This window comes from Rattus norvegicus, chromosome 16, assembly GCF_036323735.1.
Source record: "Rattus norvegicus strain BN/NHsdMcwi chromosome 16, GRCr8, whole genome shotgun sequence".
NCBI classification, from domain to species: Eukaryota; Metazoa; Chordata; class Mammalia; order Rodentia; family Muridae; genus Rattus; species Rattus norvegicus.
The window spans coordinates 48,823,422-48,844,544 of record NC_086034.1 but is presented as its reverse complement, the minus strand read 5'-3'; the positions used below and the strand labels follow the sequence as shown (position 1 = coordinate 48,844,544).

The window sequence follows — 21,123 nt, the reverse complement described above, 5'->3', positions numbered from 1 at the left end:
TTGTGGCATGGACCTCAATTTGGGCCAGTCATTGGTTAGCCATTCCCTTACTTTCGGCTCCTTCTTTATCCCTATACCTCTCAGAGGCAGGAAAAATTGTGAGTCAAAGGCTTTGTGGCTGGATTGGTCTCACCGTCCTTCCACTGGAAGTCTTGCATGGTTACAGGAGGTGACCATTGCATGGTTACAGGAGGTGACCATTGCATGGTTACAGGAGGTGACCATTGCATGTCCATGTTTCCCATTGCTAGGATTCTTAGTCATCCTCCTCAATTCCCGGGAGCTCTATTGTCCTGAGATTCCAGCTTGTCCCAGTGATACCCTGCCCCCAACACACTTATTCTAGTTCACTCTCCCTGTTCCCCAGTTCTCTCTCCTACCGTCCTCCCCACACTTGATCTCTCCTGCTCCCACCACCACCAAGTTCCTTCCTTCTCTCCTCCCAAGATCTCTATTTTATTTTAGCTTCTCGGTGAGATTTAGGCATCCTCTCTTGCAGTGACTTGCTACTTAGCTTTTTTCATCTGTGTCTTGTAGCATGCTTATCTGTACTCTGTGGTTAATATCCACTTACGTGAGTATATTCCATGCTTGTGTCCCACGCCATGAGAGAGAGCCCACCTCTGTCACTATTCTATATTCTAGTATACTTGAGGAAGGATGCTAGCAAAACAGTCATTTGAGGGGCTTCACCCAGCAGCTAATGAAAACAGATGCAGAGACCCATAGCCAAACCTTAGGAAGAGCTCCAGGAGTCATAGAAGAGTAGAGGAAGGGTAGATTGAAAGAGCCAAAGAGGTCAAGTACACCACAAGAAACTTACAAAATTAACTAACGCGGGTACATTAAGGGCCCACAGAGACTGAACTAACCATGGAAGATGCATGGAACAGACCTAGTCATTCTACATTTGTGGAACAGATGTACAGCTTGGTCTTCATGTGGGATCTAACAATAGAGAAGGGGCTATCTCTGACCCTATTGCCTGCCTTTGTATCCCTTTTCCCTAATGGATAGCCTTGTCTAACCTAGAAGAAGATGGCTCCAGTCCTATTACATCTTGTTATGCAAGGCAGGTTGATATCCATGGAAAGCTTACTTTCTCTTTGGAGAAAAGGAGGGGCATAGGGCTGGGAAGGAGAGAAGGAGAGACTGAAAGAAGAGTGAGGAGAAGCTCTGATTGGGAAAAGTTGAATAAGGGAATTAATTAATTAATTACCTAATAAAAGTAATTCTAACATCCTCTAGTTTTTAAAACCCACTAGGTTCATGATGGAAAGGAACACAATAAAAGCTCTTCTGCACAGCTGCAGCTACAAAGTGAGACTCACTCGCTTCTCTCCCAGTGAGCCCTGACATTGGCTCTCTGAGCAGTCATGCTCCTCTACCATCTTCGTCTGGCTATACAATGGAGAGCCTTAAAGCACCCACTTCCTTGATAGCCTAATGAAGTCTATACCTTTCTATCCAATCCTTGATGCTCACCATCTGTCTCTACCTTCAACCATACACTTGGCAGATCACCATGATTACCTTTCCTGATGTATACAGCTCCAGTATAAGATTTGCCAGAAAACCTTGCCTTCACTCTCAAAAAAAAGCCAAGTGGCCACCTCTCAGCTGCCTGATTTGTCTCACAACATACCGAAAATGCTTCTCTTAAATCCTCTGAGCATTCAGAAGGCAGGAAAATGGCCATTCATAAACTACAGATAAAATTCACATTACAAATTTAGAGGTTAGATGAAAGTAGATAATTCATAAATGAAATAAAATTCTGTCTAAAATCTTAGCTTCCACTTTTATATATCTTTTTGTGTGTATGTGTCCACAGCATATGCATGTCATTATAAATACATATACTTGTTTGTATTTATGTAAAAATATATATATATATAATTCTGCAGATAATATTATATACAATATATTATAAGCTAAAGACATATATTGGTGATTGGAAGATTCTTGAAAATAAGACATGATTTGATAAATAAAAACACAGTAGAAATATCTTCTAAATCACAGAGACTCTGACCTAAGTCAGTTTAAATTTTATTCCTACAACATGAACCCTGGCTACTGGTGAACTCAATGTGATCACTGAATACTAAAGTGCCATGGTCCTTGTTGGTGAAGATATATTTGCTGCCCATTAAAACTCTCTATTGGAGTAAAGACAGAAACATAATTCAGTTATTTCACCAATAAGTGCATAGTATATTAAGTATGTGAATATACCTTAGTGCTAGTTTCATATCTCCAAAAATAGGAATACATGCACTTACTAAATTATAATATTAAATTAGAGAAATAAAACAAGGGAAATTTGAAAAATTTAAAATAGAATATTTCTTTATACATCCAACATATCTCTGAATGGGCTATATAAACAGTCCATAGGCATGACAATGTTGTCTCTTTGATAACAACATTAGTGAATTTATTGCACTCTAGAAAGATATTTTGATTGCCTGTGGAGGCCATGCCAAATTGAAAATCAGCGGGCAGGAATATTGCCAAATAGTTCAACAGTAGAGTCAGTATGACATCCAGGAAATAGCATAAGTGAGGGGAGAAAGCAGAGCGTACCCTATACTGTTTAACACGCCAAAAATCGATTTGAGTAGGAAAACTACCATGAAGATGAAGTGCTTAGGAAATCCAGTATTCAGAATTTCCAGAGCACTGTCGTATCTCTGCAAGTTTTCGTGATATGGAAAACTGAATGCCAAATGCTGCTTGCTTTTCATTAAAATAACATTTTCACTTACAGCCACCCATCTTAAATGGCTTTAATCCCTGAGTGAGCGAAGCGCCTGCAGCATGCTGATATTTCCTTACTCCATTTAAAACGGAGATAATTGCCAAGTAATTACATTAACGTAAAGAAAGGGACAAAGATAATGCAGGATGTCGGGAAAAACAAGCTACACATGCTCACAGTTGAAATAAACAGGTTTAATGAAGCCGTCATGAAAATTAATGGCAGAAGAGCAAATGCGTGACTCCACCTGACTTGACTACAGACCTTCAGTCAGAAGGGCGGGGCCCTTTGCTTCCCCTGTACAAGATGAACATAATGTTTTCTAGGCAAACTTCTAGCTTGCAACATCATTAGCTTTTTGGACTGTCTAATAGAAACTGCAGATAGGCGTTCTACAAGCCAAAACATGACCAATCGTAACATACTTAAACATAGAAAAGTCAGACAGTGCAAATAGCTAATCAGATAGGAAATCAGTGTTGGATTATCTACACAGTAAAGATGACATAAAGAACAGACAAATGGAATGTCTTTGTTGTGATATGAATTTCTTCATGATTAAAATGACTTGCTTTTAACTGATTCAACTTTTATAGTAACATTAATTATAATGACAAAATTTTAGCATAATTATTTTAAATTTAAGAAATCACATTTACATATTTTAGGTAATTTGAGATAGATTTGAGTTCTAAATATTAGAGAGTCATAATATCATAAATATTTTTAAAGATACAAATATACACGTAGGTGTGTATAAATTAAAACTTACTGTTGTTTTCTTGAGCAGAATCTATATTCACCACCAGTTCCAAGTTATTGCCTGGTAAAAAGTAAAAGAACATGAATATATTAATTTAAAACACAATAAACTTTAAATTAAAACAGCTAATAAGATTTCTTTGTGGCTTCCTGGTTGCTGCCGCTGCAGAGAGCCCGTGGGCAGCACCCCACGAGCGAACTTGAGCTTCGGGACCACAGGTAAGACCAACTTTTCTGCTGCAAGAAAGCTGCCTGGTGAGCTTGGGATACACGGAAGCAGAATTCCTCTAGGACCGGGCACGTTCTGTGTTTACCGGAAGTCCCACACCCGCGGATCCCGGCCCGCAGCAGCTCTCTGCTCCCAGACCCTGTGAGAGAGAGAGACCCAACCGCCTGGTCAGGTGGGCACTCCTGAGGCTGCAGAGCAGAAGAGACCACCAACACTGCTCACCCCTGCCCACATCCCTGGCCCAAGAGGAAACTGTATAAGGCCTCTGGGCTCCCGTGGGGGAGGGCCCAGGAGCGGCAGGACCCCTGCCTGAGACACCGCAGGAACCTGAAGGAAACAGACCAGATAAACAGTTCTCTGCACCCAAATCCCGTGGGAGGGAGAGCTAAACCTTCAGAGAGGCAGACAAGCCTGAGAAACCAGAAGAGACTGCTCTCTGCACACACATCTCGGACGCCAGAGGAAAAAGCCAAAGACCATCTGGAACCCTGGTGCAATGAAGCTCCCGGAAGGGGCGGCACAGGTCTTCCTGGTTGCTGCCGCTGCAGAGAGCCCGTGGGCAGCACCCCACGAGTGAACTTGAGCCTCAGGACCACAGGTAAGACCAAATTTTCTGCTGCAAGAAAGCTGCCTGGTGAACTCAAGACACAGGCCCACAGGAACAGCTGAAGACCTGTAGAGAGGAAAAACTACACGCCCGAAAGCAGAACACTCTGTCCCCATAACGGACTGAAAGAGAGGAAAACAGGTCTACAGCACTCCTGACACACAGGCTTATAGGACAGTCTAGCCACTGTCAGAAATAGCAGAACAAAGTAACACTAGAGATATTCTGATGGCGAGAGGCAAGTGCAGGAACCCAAGCAACAGAAACCAAGACTACATGGCACCATCGGAGCCCAATTCTCCCATCAAAACAAACATGGAATATCCAAACACACCAGAAAAGCAAGGTCTAGTTTCAAAATCATTTTTGATCATGATGCTGGAGGACTTCAAGAAAGACGTGAAGAACTCCCTTAGAGAACAAGTAGAAGCCTACAGAGAGGAATCGCAAAAATGCCTGAAAGAATTCCAGGAAAACATAAATAAACAAGTAGAAGCCCATAGAGAGGAGACACAAAAATCCCTGAAAGAATTCCAGGAAAACACAATCAAACAGTTGAAGGAATTAAAAATGGAAATAGAAGCAATCAAGAAAGAACACATGGAAACAACCCTGGATATAGAAAACCAAAAGAAGAGACAAGGAGCTGTAGATACAAGCTTCACCAACAGAATACAAGAGATGGAAGAGAGAATCTCAGGAGCAGAAGACTCCATAGAAATCATTGACTCAACTGTCAAAGATAATGTAAAGTGGAAAAAGCTACTGGTCCAAAACATACAGGAAATCCAGGACTCAATGAGAAGATCAAACCTAAGGATAATAGGTATAGAAGAGAGTGAAGACTACCAGCTCAAAGGACCAGTAAATATCTTCAACAAAATCATAGAAGAAAACTTCCCTAACCTAAAAGAAGAGATACCCATAGACATACAAGAAGGCTACAGAACTCCAAATAGATTGGACCAGAAAAGAAACACCTCCCGTCACATAATTGTCAAAACACCAAACGCACAAAATAAAGAAAGAATATTAAAAGCAGTAAGGGAAAAAGGTCAAGTAACATATAAAGGGAGACCTATCAGAATCACACCAGACTTCTCGCCAGAAACTATGAAGGCCAGAAGATCCTGGACTTATGTCATACAGATCCTAAGAGAACACAAATGCCAGCCCAGGTTACTGTATCCAGGAAAACTCTCAATTAACATTGATGGAGAAACCAAGATATTCCATGACAAAACCAAATTTACACAATATCTTTCTACAAATCCAGCACTACAAAGGATAATAAATGGTAAAGCCCAACATAAGGAGGCAACCTATACCCTAGAAGAAGCAAGAAACTAATCGTCTTGGCAACAAAACAAAGAGAATGAAAGCACACAAACATAACCTCACATCCAAATATGAATATAACGGGAAGCAATAATCACTATTCCTTAATATCTCTCAATATCAATGGCCTCAACTCCCCAATAAAAAGACATAGATTAACAAACTGGATACGCAACCAGGACCCTGCATTCTGCTGCCTACAGGAAACACACCTCAGACACAAAGACAGACACTACCTCAGAGTGAAAGGCTGGAAAACAACTTTCCAAGCAAATGGTCAGAAGAAGCAAGCTAGAGTAGCCATTCTAATATCAAATAAAATCAATTTCCAACTAAAAGTCATCAAAAAAGATAAGGAAGGTCACTTCATATTCATCAAAGGAAAAATCCACCAAGATGAACTCTCAATCCTAAATATCTATGCTCCAAATACAAGGGCACCTACATAGGTAAAAGAAACCTTACTAAAGCTCAAAACACACATTGCACCTCACACAATAATAGTGGGAGATTTCAACACCCCACTCTCATCAATGGACAGATCATGGAAACAGAAATTAAACAGTGATGTCGACAGACTAAGAGAAGTCATGAGCCAAATGGACTTAACGGATATTTATAGAACATTCTATCCTAAAGCAAAAGGATATACCTTCTTCTCAGCTCCTCATGGTACTTTCTCCAAAATTGACCATATAATTGGTCAAAAAACGGGCCTCAACAGGTAAAGAAAGATAGAAATAATCCCATGCGTGCTATCAGACCACCACGGCCTAAAACTGGTCTTCAATAACAATAAGGGAAGAATGCCCACATATACGTGGAAATTGAACAATGCTCTACTCAATGATAACCTGGTCAAGGAAGAAATAAAGAAAGAAATTAAAAACTTTTTAGAATTTAATGAAAATGAAGGTACAACATACCCAAACTTATGGGACACAATGAAAGCTGTGCTAAGAGGAAAACTCATAGCGCTGAGTGCCTGCAGAAAGAAACAGGAAAGAGCATATGTCAGCAGCTTGACAGCGCACCTAAAAGCTCTAGAACAAAAAGAAGCAAATACACCCAGGAGGAGTAGAAGGCAGGAAATAATCAAACTCAGAGCTGAAATCAACCAAGTAGAAACAAAAAGGACCATAGAAAGAATCAACAGAACCAAAAGTTGGTTCTTTGAGAAAATCAACAAGATAGATAAACCCTTAGCCAGACTAACGAGAGGACACAGAGAGTGCGTCCAAATTAACAAAATCAGAAATGAAAAGGGAGACATAACTACAGATTCAGAGGAAATTCAAAAAATCATCAGATCTTACTATAAAAACCTATATTCAACAAAACTTGAAAATCTTCAGGAAATGGACAATTTCCTAGACAGATACCAGGTATCGAAGTTAAATCAGGAACAGATAAATCAGTTAAACAACTCCATAACTCCTAAGGAAATAGAAGCAGTCATTAAAGGTCTCCGAACCAAAAAGAGCCCAGGTCCAGACGGGTTTAGTGCAGAATTCTATCAAACCTTCATAGAAGACCTCATACCAATATTATCCAAACTATTCCACAAAATTGAAACAGATGGAGCCCTACCGAATTCCTTGTATGAAGCCACAATTACTCTTATACCTAAACCACACAAAGACCCAACAAAGAAAGAGAACTTCAGACCAATTTCCCTTATGAATATCGACGCAAAAATACTCAATAAAATTCTGGCAAACCGAATTCAAGAGCACATCAAAACAATCATCCACCATGATCAAGTAGGCTTCATCCCAGGCATGCAGGGATGGTTTAATATACGGAAAACCATCAACGTGATCCATCATATAAACAAACTGAAAGAACAGAACCACATGATCATTTCATTAGATGCTGAGAAAGCATTTGACAAAATTCAACACCCCTTCATGATAAAAGTCCTGGAAAGAATAGGAATTCAAGGCCCATACCTAAACATAGTAAAAGCCATATACAGCAAACCAGTTGCTAACATTAAACTAAATGGAGAGAAACTTGAAGCAATACCACTAAAATCAGGGACTAGACAAGGCTGCCCACTCTCTCCCTACTTATTCAATATAGTTCTTGAAATTCTAGCCAGAACAATCAGACAACAAAAGGAGATCAAGGGGATACAGATCGGAAAAGAAGAGGGCAAAATATCACTATTTGCAGACGACATGATAGTATATTTAAGTGATCCCAAAAGTTCCACCAGAGAACTACTAAAGCTGATAAACAACTTCAGCAAAGTGGCTGGGTATAAAATTAACTCAAATAAATCAGTTGCCTTCCTCTATACAAAAGAGAAACAAGCCGAGAAAGAAATTAGGAAACGACACCCTTCATAATAGACCCAAATAATATAAAGTACCTTGGTGTGACTTTAACCAAGCAAGTAAAAGATATGTACAATAAGAACTTCAAGACACTGAGGAAAGAAATTGAAGAAGACCTCAGAAGATGGAAAGATCTCCCATGCTCATGGATTGGCAGGATTAATATAGTAAAAATGGCCATTTTACCAAAAGCAATCTACAGATTCAATGCAATCCCCATCAAAATACCAATCCAATTCTTCAAAGAGTTAGACAGAACAATTTGCAAATTCATCTGGAATAACAAAAAACCCAGGATAGCTAAAGCTATCCTCAACAATAAAAGGACTTCAGGGGGAATCACTATCCCTGAACTCAAGCAGTAATACAGAGCAATAGTGATAAAAACTGCATGGTATTGGTACAGAGACAGACAGATAGACCAATGGAATAGAATTGAAGACCCAGAAATGAACCCACACACCTATGGTCACTTGATTTTTGACAAAGGAGCCAAAACCATCCAATGGAAAAACGATAGCATTTTCAGCAAATGGTGCTGGTTCAACTGGAGGGCAACATGTAGAAGAATGCAGATCAATCCATCCTTATCACCCTGTACAAAGCTTAAGTCCAAGTGGATCAAGGACCTCCACATCAAACCAGACACACTCAAACTAATAGAAGAAAAACTAGGGAAGCATCTGGAACACATGGGCACTGGAAAAAATTTCCTGAACAAAACACCAATGGCTTATGCTCTAAGATCAAGAATCGACAAAGGGGATCTCATAAAACTGCAAAGCTTCTGTAAGGCAAAGGACACTGTGGTTAGGACAAAACGGCAACCAACAGATTGGGAAAAGATCTTTACCAATCCTACAACAGATAGAGGCCTTATATCCAAAATATACAAAGAACTCAAGAAGTTAGACCGCAGGGAAACAAATAACCCTATTAAAAAATGGGGTTCAGAGCTAAACAAAGAATTCACAGCTGAGGAATGCCGAATGGCTGAGAAACACCTAAAGAAATGTTCAACATCTTTAGTCATAAGGGAAATGCAAATCAAAACAACCCTGAGATTTCACCTCACACCAGTGAGAATGGCTAAGATCAAAAACTCAGGTGACAGCAGATGCTGGCGAGGATGTGGAGAAAGAGGAACAGTCCTCCATTATTGGTGGGATTGCAGACTGGTAAAACCATTCTGGAAATCAGTCTGGAGGTTCCTCAGAAAATTGGACATTGAACTGCCTGAGGATCCAGCTATACCTCTCTTGGGCATATACCCAAAAGATGCCTCAACATATAAAAGAGACACGTGCTCCACTATGTTCATCACAGCCTTATTTATAATAGCCAGAAACTGGAAAGAACCCAGATGCCCTTCAACAGAGGAATGGATACAGAAAATGTGGTACATCTACACAATGGAATATTACTCAGCTATCAAAAACAACGAGTTTATGAAATTCGTAGGCAAATGGTTGGAACTGGAAAATATCATCCTGAGTGAGCTAACCCAATCACAGAAAGACATACATGGTATGCACTCATTGATAAGTGGCTATTAGCCCAAATGCTTGAATTACCCTAGATCCCTAGAACAAACGAAACTCAAGACGGATGATCAAAATGTGAATGCTTCACTCCTTCTTTAAATGAGGAAAAAGAATACCCTTGCAGGGAAGGGAGAGGCAAAGATTAAAACAGAGACTGAAGGAACACCCATTCAGAGCCTGCCCCACATGTGGCCCATACATATACAGCCACCCAATTAGACAAGATGGATGAAGGAAAGAAGTGCAGACCGACAGGAGCCGGATGTAGATCGCTCCTGAGAGACACAGCCAGAATACAGCAAATACAGAGGCGAATGCCAGCAGCAAACCACTGAACTGAGAATAGGTCCCCCGTTGAAGGAATCAGAGAAAGAACTGGAAGAGCTTGAAGGGGCTCGAGACCCCAAAAGTACAACAATGTCAAGCAACCAGAGCTTCCAGGGACTAAGCCACTACCTAAAGACTATACATGGACTGACCCTGGACTCTGACCCCATAGGTAGCAATGAATATCCTAGTAAGAGCACCAGTGGAAGGGGAAGCCCTGGGTCCTGCTAAGACTGAACCCCCAGTGAACTAGACTATGGGGGGAAGGCGGCAATGGGGGGAGGGTTGGGAGGGGAACACCCATAAGGAAGGGGAGGGGGGAGGGGGATGTTTGTCCGGAAACCGGGAAAGGGAATAACACTTGAAATGTATATAAGAAATACTCAAGTTAATAAAAAAAAAAGATTTATTTGTGTTCTTAAATAAAAGTTTTTATAACTATAATATCATGGCTTTAATTTATTTCTTCAAAGAAAAAATATAAAAGCCAGCTCAAAATTATTTTCAAATGTTCACTGTGTATTAGTAAATACCATTCTTAGCAAAATTAAATTTTTATTACAAAGTAGAAAATGTGAAATGTTTTAGTTGGAACAGACATTGTGTTCATGTTTCTTGTGTTTATAAGAAATATAATCACTGGTTTATATGAATGTATAAAGTATCCTTTAGCCTTATATCATAGCCTTACTGTTTGGGGATCTCTTAAATTATCCTCACAGACACCTCAGCACTCATGCCTGGTGTTATGGTTTTTGTTAAACAGTCTTAGGCTCTTGGAGGAAGCATTGTGAACCTAGATGAAGAATTTCAGGTATATATCTCTACATATATATTTATATAATGTAAGTGAAAATTTTGACTTATATATAAGTATACATTCTTACATATACATTCATATATAAGTATACTTACAAATATACTTATATACAAATATTAGTATATTTATATACAGACTTAAATGTATTATTTTTTTTTCTTTTAGAGAAATAGCTAAGAGTGTGATTCTTTATGAAATTTTCAGACATTATTACTATGTTATTCTCCTCTCTCCTCTCTGTCTCCTCTACACATCACTACTTACAGCCCCACCATTTTCCCATTTCTTCATCACATCATTTGTCCTGAGACATCCCATTCTCTGTTGCTCCCTTCCACTATGATAATGGGTGCATTTATTTTTCTGGTTTCTGAAATTATTCCATTATGTGTGCAAACATCTGAGTATTTGTAGACAGGAGCCTCAGATGAGCAAATATACTCAACTATGATAAACATGACTTTGGCATGAGTGGTATTTTATCATAATTATACACTTCCATCTAATTTGCTTGTCTATTTTATTTTCCTTCTCCGGTCAACCTCAAAACTATAAGGTACCTTTTGAAATATCTTCAAATATTACATCCAATGTCATTTTTAAAATTTTTATCATTCCAAAATATTTCCATCTGTAGTAAAATGGCAATTAATATAAAATTAGAAGTGTGTTATTTTGTTGAAAGACATCTGTATTTTAGAGATCCAAACCTGCTCACATTGTATAAGCAAAAGTATTATATATTTTTACCAGATTTTTTAAAGCAATAAAAACTTAAATTTGAAGGCAAAAAATTCATGAAATGAAATTAATTGTTTTGACAAGATTGCGATAAAGTCAAAATCATTTTTAACTATATAGGATAACATATTTTATAATATTAAGTTGTTAGACAATGAAGAAAATCTACTATATCATGATATTAAATAAAACACTCTACTTAAAGGGTGAATTACTAGCAACTATTTAATATTAAGCTTAGACAATGTAGATAAAAATATTAATCAGTAAATCTTTAATATTATTTCTTAGGACATATACACTAATAACACTTATAAATCTGATAATTTATTTTCATTAATATAGGACAAATCTTTATGTAACAGTTTTAAAATCAACTTGCATCTTTCCCTGATTGATGCAATGAGTTATAGTATTTTGAAGATTAAAATTATTCCAAATCAAGGTATTTTTAATATTGAAAAATACTTTATTTCTCTATATGACAATATCTTTTATTGCATAGTGTTTGATCATATAGCATTTCTTTAGGACAATAACAGAAACATGACTTTAGATATCTTTTATTTCCTCATATTCCCTGGATAACTCACCCTTAATGTTTTTAAAATATTTTTGTTTACTAGTTCTCTAATACCATTGTACTCCAAGTAATGCTCAATCTTGCCAGACACATTTGAAGACTAGAAAACTTCTGTTAAATTGAATGCATGAATGGGTATAGGAGTTTAATTTTATGTTGCCTTCAAAGTGATTAAAGGAATACTTATAATATGGTCAAACATTTACCACATAACCTCTTAACATGCATGGCACTTCTTTGCAATATAATTTCTGTCAGTGAAATACGCAATATCAATATACTCTACAAAGAACACTAAGAATTCTGTTAGTGATGAGCTGTGGTAGCTACAGAAATCTTTTCTAAAAGGACACATCACTTGTGTTAGAATGTGGCATCCAGAATGCTGCTATCCTTTGTTGTGCATCTGTCCCTCAAATAATGTCTGTGACTTGAAAATTTAGCTCCAAGAAAACTCTTAAGATTTTGGGTAGCAAATTCTGGCATGTGTACTTCTGCATTACCTTTTGTGTGTGTGTGTGGGGGGGTTCTTTTGTTGCTTATTTCTTTTTTTCTTTTTCTTTTTCTTTCTTTTGTGGCCTGTCTGCATAGGTATATTTTGCGTGCCTGTGTGCATTTGCATGCTTATACTTCTGAAGACATGCATATGGATGTCAGAGGTAAAGTTAATGGTTCTTCCTCGGTACTTCTCTACCTCATGTATTCTGATAGTGTCTCTCCTGAATTCTACCTTGTATGCCTGTTTGATTAGCCTAGCTAGCAGGTTTGCTATGGATTACTTGTCTCCAATTGCTCTGTAATTGGACTGGGTAGAACTCTTACCTACTTAGTATCCTCTGAGGTTCTAGAGATAGAAACTCAAATCCTTTTGCTTGCATGGCAAGTGCTTTACACAATGAACCACTTCTTTGGCCACTTCATTCCTTATGCTTGCCTTGCAAACAAATAGTACACATGGTATGCACTCACTGATTAGTGGATATTAGCCCAAAAGTTTGAATTACCCAAGATACAATCCACAGACCACATGAAGCTCAAGAAGAAAGACGACTCAAATGTGGATGCTTCAGTCTTTCTTAAGAGGGGAAACAAAAATATTTGTAGGAAGAGATATAGAAACAAAGTTTAGAGCAGAGACTGAAGGAATGGCCATTCAGAGCCTGTCCCACCTGGGGATTCAGCTCATATACATACAGCCACCCATCCCAGAAAATAATGTTGATGCCTAGAAGTGCATGCTGACAGGAGCCTGATATAGCTGTTTCCTTAGAGGCTCTGCCAGAGCATGACAAATAGAGGTGAATGTTCACAGCCAACCATTGAACTGAGAATGGGGGCCCATTGGAGAAGTCCGAGAAAGGACTGTAGGAGCTGAAGGGGTTTGTAAACCCATAAGAACAACTATATCAGCCAACCACAGGTCCCAGAGACTAAATCACCACCCAAAGAGTACACATGGACAAACCCACAGCTCAGCTGCATATGCAGCAGAGGATGGCCTTGTTGGGCACCAACAGAAGGAGAAACACTTGGTCCTGCCAATGCTGGACCCCCTAGTATAGGAGAATGTCAGAGTCGGGTGGCGGGAAAGGGTGGGTGATTGGATGGGAGAACAGCCTCATAGAAGATGGGGGGAGGGGGAATGGGATAGGGGGTTTATGAACAGGAAACCAGGAAAGGGGATAATATTTGAAATGTAAATTTTTAAAAAATCCAATAGAACAAAAAAAGAGGCATTGAGGAGTACTTGTTTAGTGAGAAAGACAAAAGAATTCAAGACAAGAAACACACAGAATCTGGGTAGGGATCAAGGGAAGAGATAAAAATTGATTTTGGTAGAGTTTGTGACATACTCAACAAAATCTTAGTGAGCTGATGGGAAGCACACAGCCCTGCAACAGGAGTGTTTGAAGAAAAGGATATGCTATTCAGTGGACTTCACAGACACTTGTATGTCTTGATTCAGTCAAGGGAATGTATAATTAAATGTCTGATGTTCTGAGATTCACTTGATCTTTGTGGTTCAATCTGAGACATTGTTTTTTTGTAATCTCCCCATAGCAAAACTATGAAATGCAGGCTAATTTAGCCTTACGTTACGCTAATTTCCTTATTATCTAATCACATCCTAAATTACAGAGGTTGATAAGAAGTACACAGCACATACAATAAAATGTTGCTCCCTAAAATGTGACTTGATATGTTCCTACACTTCCAGCATGTTAAGCCAGCACATATCTAATTGAAGAAGAATAAAAAACCTTATACAAGTGAAGAAAAATAAAATAAAGGAGCAAGAAGACCCTAAATTCACATAACTGCTCTGTGATTTACATCAAATTTCCAGGAGAAGAGGTCACACTAGAATCTAGGCTTACCCCACTGTCACCTCTCTCCACTGGAAGGTTGGGAACCCAGCATCAACTCTGCTTCCTCACCTTCCACAAGACAAGCTGGCTTCCAGGTATGGTTTCCTAGCTCTTTTGCTATCAGTGCATAATTTGACAGTTTGTCACCATGGTAACAGGATTCATTAAGGGCATTTGGTTTTGTTCTGCCAATGAGGATTTGGCTGCATTTCCTGTTGGCCTCAGAAGATTGAACCATAATATTTGTCTTATGAATCCTGTCATTGCATACGATGGCTGATGAGACAATATCCTCTATAATGAGCCAGGTTCTCCCCCATATGCTTCTCTTGAAAGGCAAGTTTGATACTCCAGAAACTGTATCCTTACCATCACTATCAGATACAGTTTGCTTAAAGTAGGCTGCCAACAAGTGATATTTAAGTAAACTCATCATTTTAGGTCGAGGATGAATTAGGAATGTCATCCCTAGCGTCTGTTGTTTTAATCCAGCCCTGGGAACATGAGTTCTAGCTTTAGATAATTTAGTTTTTGTAATCCTTTTCAAACGTAACGTCTGTTGGTAATAACAGATCCCTTTCTTCAGTGAAGGAAAAATAATCTTAAGGTAGATAACTCTCTTAACTTCTTTTCCTATTGCTGATGACAAAAGTAACTTAATTGAGAAAGGTTTTATTTTAGCTCACAATTGAAAGACAATTCTTAAGGAAGCAGCGTCTTGAAGCAGCTAATCACAATATATATGTGCCCAATTCTTTCTGTCATAACTCCTGTCCTCAATTATAAGTCTTCTGATAACAATGAACGTAATGAGGACAATACCCCACAGGCAGATCCAGATTTCTAACTCTCAGATGGTTCCAGATACTATACAACTGATAATTGGTAATGGGCACACCCATCACAGTAGCAAAAGTTCCATAGGATATCACCTAAAGCAATATCAGCCTGAAAAGTTAATATCCATTTTTTTATTTTCAACTATATTTCAGTATCATATTGTCGGGCATTCTTTGATGTATATGGCATCATCAACTTATTTAATTACACAAGTAAAGAATTATCTGGTTGAAAACTGTGTTGATCGTAAGATGCTTTGGATCAGGGTATAATTGTGTCATGATAATCCTTGTTTGCCTACAGTCCAATTAATCCAGTTCATGCCATTGAGAGAGCCAAATCGATTGATGAAGAGAAAGTTATGAATTCAGAGCCTCATGAGAAGGAATTCACTGATGTCTTCTGAAAGGAACAAACAAACAAACAATCAAACAAACCAAATGGCAACAAAGCAAGCCACGTGCCAAGAAATTACCAGTGCAAAGGTCAGAGAGAATCTCACAAAAGAGGAGGATCCACCACTCTGTGCACTATGCACTATGTACAGAATCATTTCTCAGTAGTCCCTTTCCAGTCCCCATTTTCACTACTAGTGTTATGTTACTCTATGGCTTATCTTGGTATTTTTCCAGCCATTTCTGGACTTCTTCATTTGAATTCACAGGAACCATGCAGATTGAGTGAGAATCCCAGTCATATGGCTCCCCAAATTTTAGGTTTATGTTTTTTTCTTTTTCTCTTCTTTTTTCTTTTTCATTTAGATGTTCTCCTTTACCTTAGTTACGTTTATTACACCATGGTTAAGATGTCAGAGAATAAGTCTTCTCTGTGGCTAAATGATAATTTCTCATCATGAATCTGTAACATTCAGCATGGCATGGTGACAAAACCCTTAATCTTGCATATTAGCAGGTGGGTTAAGAGAATCAGGTATTCAAAGTCATCCTTAGCTAATTCAAGGTCAGCCTAGGCTACATAAAATTCTGGAGAGAGAGGGAGAGGGAGAGAAAGAGGGTGTGTGTGTGAGGGAGGAAGGAAAGGAGGGAGGGAGAGGGGGGAAGAAAGAGGGGTTGAGGGATGGAGGGAGTGAGAGGGAGAATGGGAGTGAGGGAGGAAAGAAGAGAGAGCACATGAGAGGGTGAGATGAAAGAATGTGCCATCAAGTGAGGGATGGGGTTGCTATCCCACAGTCAGAGCTTTGACCCATAATTCTTCCTGTCTGAAAGAAATGCAGGGATAGAAATGGAGAAGAGCCTGAGGGGGGAAAAAAGGTCCAGCAACAGGCCTAAAGTGGGATCCAGCTCAAGGGGAGGCCCTAAGATCTGACACCATTATTGAGGCTATGGGCGTTCACAAAAAGGGACCTATCATGACTGCCCTCCAAAGACCTAACAAGCAGCTGAAAGAGTCAGATGTCGATATGTCACCCATTCAATTAAAAGGAGCTGCCGACATTTCTGGTTGAATTAAGGAAAAGCTGGAGGAAGCTGATGAGGAGGACAACCCTGTAGGAGGACCGGCAGTCTCAATTAACCTGGACCCCTGAGATCTCTCAGACACTGGATCACCAACCAGGCAGCATACACCAACTGAGATGAGGCCTCCAACACATATACAGAAGAGGACTGCCGGGTCTGCGTTCAGTCAGAGAAGATGCAGCTAATCCTCAAGAGATTGGAGGCCCCAGGAAGTTTAGAGGTCTGGTGGGGCGGGTAGGGTGGGTAGGGTAGGAACATCCTTGTGGAGACTGGGGGAGGGGCGGGAGGAGGTATGGGATGTGGAACAGTCGGGGATCGGGGGTGGACCGGGAGGCAAATAAAATCCTGAGTGTACAAATAAATAAATGAAATAAATAAAAACAAAAGAAAACAAAAAGAATGTGCTATATCCATCATTTAGCTACCATTGCTAGCATTGCTTGCTTTTTTCCTGTTGTTCCCCCCGTCCTATTTTCCCATCTATTTCTGTAGTAAAAACCATGACCTGAAACAACCTGAGGAAGGAAATAGTCTATATAGGCTTACTTGTACATTATGGTATTTCATCTAGGGAAATCACGGCAGAAGCTCAAACCAGGAACATGGAGACAGGAACTAAAGCACAGATCATTGGCGGGGGCGGGGGGTGCTATTTACCAGAACATGCTCAGCTATGCTTCTTATATCTCTATGGATCACCTATTCAGAGTCTACGGTGGAATCTCTCTTCCATATCTAATATTAATCCAGAAAGGGTTTCCCACAAGTTTACCTCTAAACTGATGAGGAATTTCTCAAGTGGGTCACTTCTTCCAAGGTGATCCAGCGTCATGTTGACATAAACACACACACACACACACACACACACACACACACACACACACACACACACACACAAACCCCACTAACCAGAACAGAACCCTCCACTCAATTTTATGTCTTGTAACACTCATTCCTAATTATTCCTATACATTTGTTGAGTGGTTGTTTTGTAGTTAGTTATTAATGTATAAAAATAAAATATGATTCCTGTTATAGCAGTAAAAATGTCTGAATAGATAAATAGATATATGTTCAACCGAGGTAATCTGAAAGTTATATTTTCAAATAAACCTAACAAGTGAAAAAACTGTGCCCAGTGAAAGACTTCGTGTCTAGTCTTATTTTCCAGAATGCTTTGTTTTGTACATAATTAACTCTTAATGAATGTATCTTAGCTTTGTAGAAGACAAAAGCGGTGTTTGAGGAAAATCTCATTTATCAAAATTTAATTAGGTGGGGGTGGGGTTAGGTGAGGAAACACCCTCTTGGAGGTAAAGGGAAGAGGAGATGGGGTGAAGAAATCTGGGAGGGGGCATGCAAATAAATAAAATAAATAAATAAAATAAATTAGTTTTTTAACTCATCATTTTCAAAGGTTAAAAGGCTTAGTAAATTAGTATGAATATCAAGAGTTGTGATATAAATAAGAGATGTCAACTGAAGTTAGAAACTTTCACTCTCAAGTAAGAAAGATTCAGCGTTGCCAACAGCTCTGATGGTCTCCTTATGCCAAAAGAGGAACAAAATCACCAAGAATATAATAAAAGGTATTTTAAAAATGCTACCTCTATTTTTAAGAATGCCTTAACTAGATACCTATTTTATTTGAAGTTCAAAAATGCATCAAGCAAAAGGTTAAGTAATCCTTTTAGTGCCTGTGAAGGCAATCAACCTTTGTTTATGAATCTTTTTGTAGTAAGCAATAGTGACAATTTTAAGTCCTGTAAAATCTTTTCAAGCTAATGAAGCCAAAGTAATTGGATCAATCCCCATGGGGTTTGGTTGACTCCAGAATGAAGATGTAAAATACCCTGCATGACGTTTTTCCTTGTACTTCCTTTGAGTAAATTAGATTGGAGATTTATACAATGCTTTCCTTCTGCAAAGTTGCTACAACACAATACACAAGGTTTGACTCCTGTCTTTCAGACATGGAAAAAAAATGTGTTGATAGACTATCTTGTCACCTGTGAGTGCAATAATGAACTCTGTTAAACATATATCACAAACCAACAGGTGTAATCTTAAAAACAATATTTTGAGGTCTGATAAATGATATTTACCAATACTTCAAATTGCAAACTATATATTTATTGTTATTCTCTTTCCCACAAAATTATGGAAATGGATGAGAGTTGTAAAAAGATATTAATATATCCTGAAAATTGTGTAAGGTTTATCAATTCATCATTGTCAATAAAAAATATTTATAATCAATCTTTCATAGTATTTAAGTGCTATAAAATACAAGTGTGGTCATGACAGAAGTTAAGAATTTTACAAAGATGTCTTCTGAATGTATACCTCACACTGAAACTGCAAATCAAATTAAATCATAGAAATGTAAAGCAATAGGAATCATAGAATGTATATTGCAGCATGCTTTAAAGGTTATTCTTTGCAACTGACATAAATCCAGAGATTTGTCACAATAAAGAAACTTAAACATAGTACTAAAGAAACAGAAAGATAGAAAAATGACAAGATGACTCTATGACTTACCACAGAGACACAGTAATCAGAGCAATACAACATAGTGAAAGAATAGACAAGCAGATCAATAGTGCACAACAGAAAGACCAGCCATTGACTCACACAAAGATAGTGAACTGATCACTGTCCAAGAGGCTATAATGGAGCAAAGGAAGTCTTTTCAATGAGTACGTTTTAACAATTGGACCTCTCGGTGAAAAAAAAGTCTCAACAAAGACTCTAACCTTCATAAAAATCATCTTAAAATAGATTAACTCAATGTAAAATGGAATGCCAACTAGCAAAACTTTTAATCCAGAGAGAATAACAATGGAGTAGATTTAGGTATCTATGAATTTTGAAGTAATTTTTAAATATAACCAAAGGCATGACCCATGAATGAAATAATCCTGCTGGCCAAAATTACAGGCAAAAGAATGGGAGAAAAGCCACAAAGTGGAAGGACACATTCCAAATATTTTGTCACATCTCTGACAAAAGACTAATATGCAATTCTCTAAAGCTTCCTTCCCTGCCATCTGGATTCTTGTTGGTCACATATCTGATCTCCATGCCAGCATAAATGGCATGCCCTTTTCTCTTCTTTCCCCTCATGTCTGCTTCTGGATAACAGATGATGTCTCATAGCTTGCCTGCCCAGCAGTTATTCTTTTTTATATTAATAGAAACACTTGTTCATGTTTTTTTAAAAAACCTGATATCCCAAATGCAAAAAATAAATTCTGAAAATTTATCAATAAGGAATAAAAGGGTTGTGCTGGGGGAGGGGGGGTTATATACCTATCAGTACATGGTGATGCCACTTGTAAAGATCCAATTGGAATATCACTCAAATTTGTGGTCTGTCTAGGTTACATAGTGATTTCAAGGGAACTTTAAGATGCAAAATGATTGCCTGTCTCAAAAACAAGCTAAACAAATAAATCAGTCAATGAATCTGATTTTGCTAATAACCTTCATTAACTACATCATCTAAGGACATAGAGAAGGCAAAGAAGCCTGGGAAATACTGTTCCATGGCACTAAGATGTCAATACATTCAGGAACACCGAAAATATCAAGTAGTGAATCTGTGGCATCAGGTCAACATTCTGGTGAGCAGGAATACCACAGGGTTCTGCCCCTGTAGAACAGGCTAATCTAGATTTATATAAGAAATATACTTTTCCTGAATGTCCTAGTAATAATATTACTTTGTTTACTCAAAGAACCTGAAAACGTTTATCCATACAAAATGTATACACTGGTATCTATGGAAACTCTATTTATAATTGCTCCAACTTATGAGCAGCCTAGTGCTCTCTCAAATAAACCTTGGTAAAAGAAGACAAGGTAGTATTATTTAACATTAAAAATGAAGCAGCTATAAAACCAAGAAATGACTTGGAGAAATGTTGATTACATATTACTAACTTAAAAACCACAGGCTTACAAGCTTCTGTAATTGCAATTTCAACTTATATTAAGATAAGAAATTATTTTCTAATTTAAGATAATAATTCTTTTCAAAATAGGTGATAATTATGAACCCCTCTCCCCTCAGAAAGTTTTTTTAAAATTGAATATATTTTCAGATAATTTTTACATTTGTCAAAAGTTGAATACAAAGCACAAATGTTTTTCTTCCACACACATGTATCTTCCATCATTATTAACATCCCCTTAGAGACCAGGTCATGCCTTGCAACCATTTAGCCTTCAAAAATTTTTATAAGGCTAGATTCATGGTATAGTAAGTTGCAAATATAAGTAAAGCCTAAAATAAAAATAAATGAATATTAACTTCTGGTAACATAATTCTGTGCCTGGTTAGAAAATAAAAGAAAAACAATATCTCAGAAGAC

General features: G+C 38.2%; 1 protein-coding gene across 12 annotated transcripts in view; it reads right to left on the bottom strand.

Moving 5' to 3' along the window:
• Positions 1-21,123, bottom strand: part of Tenm3 (teneurin transmembrane protein 3) — a 2,726,621-nt gene that overhangs the window by 1,866,808 nt on the left and 838,690 nt on the right. For all 12 annotated transcript variants that reach the window (XM_063275416.1, XM_039094506.2, XM_039094513.2 and 9 more), the window contains one exon: positions 3,537-3,587. The gene's annotated coding sequence lies outside the window, so the exon portion shown is untranslated. The remainder of the gene's footprint in view (positions 1-3,536; positions 3,588-21,123) is intronic.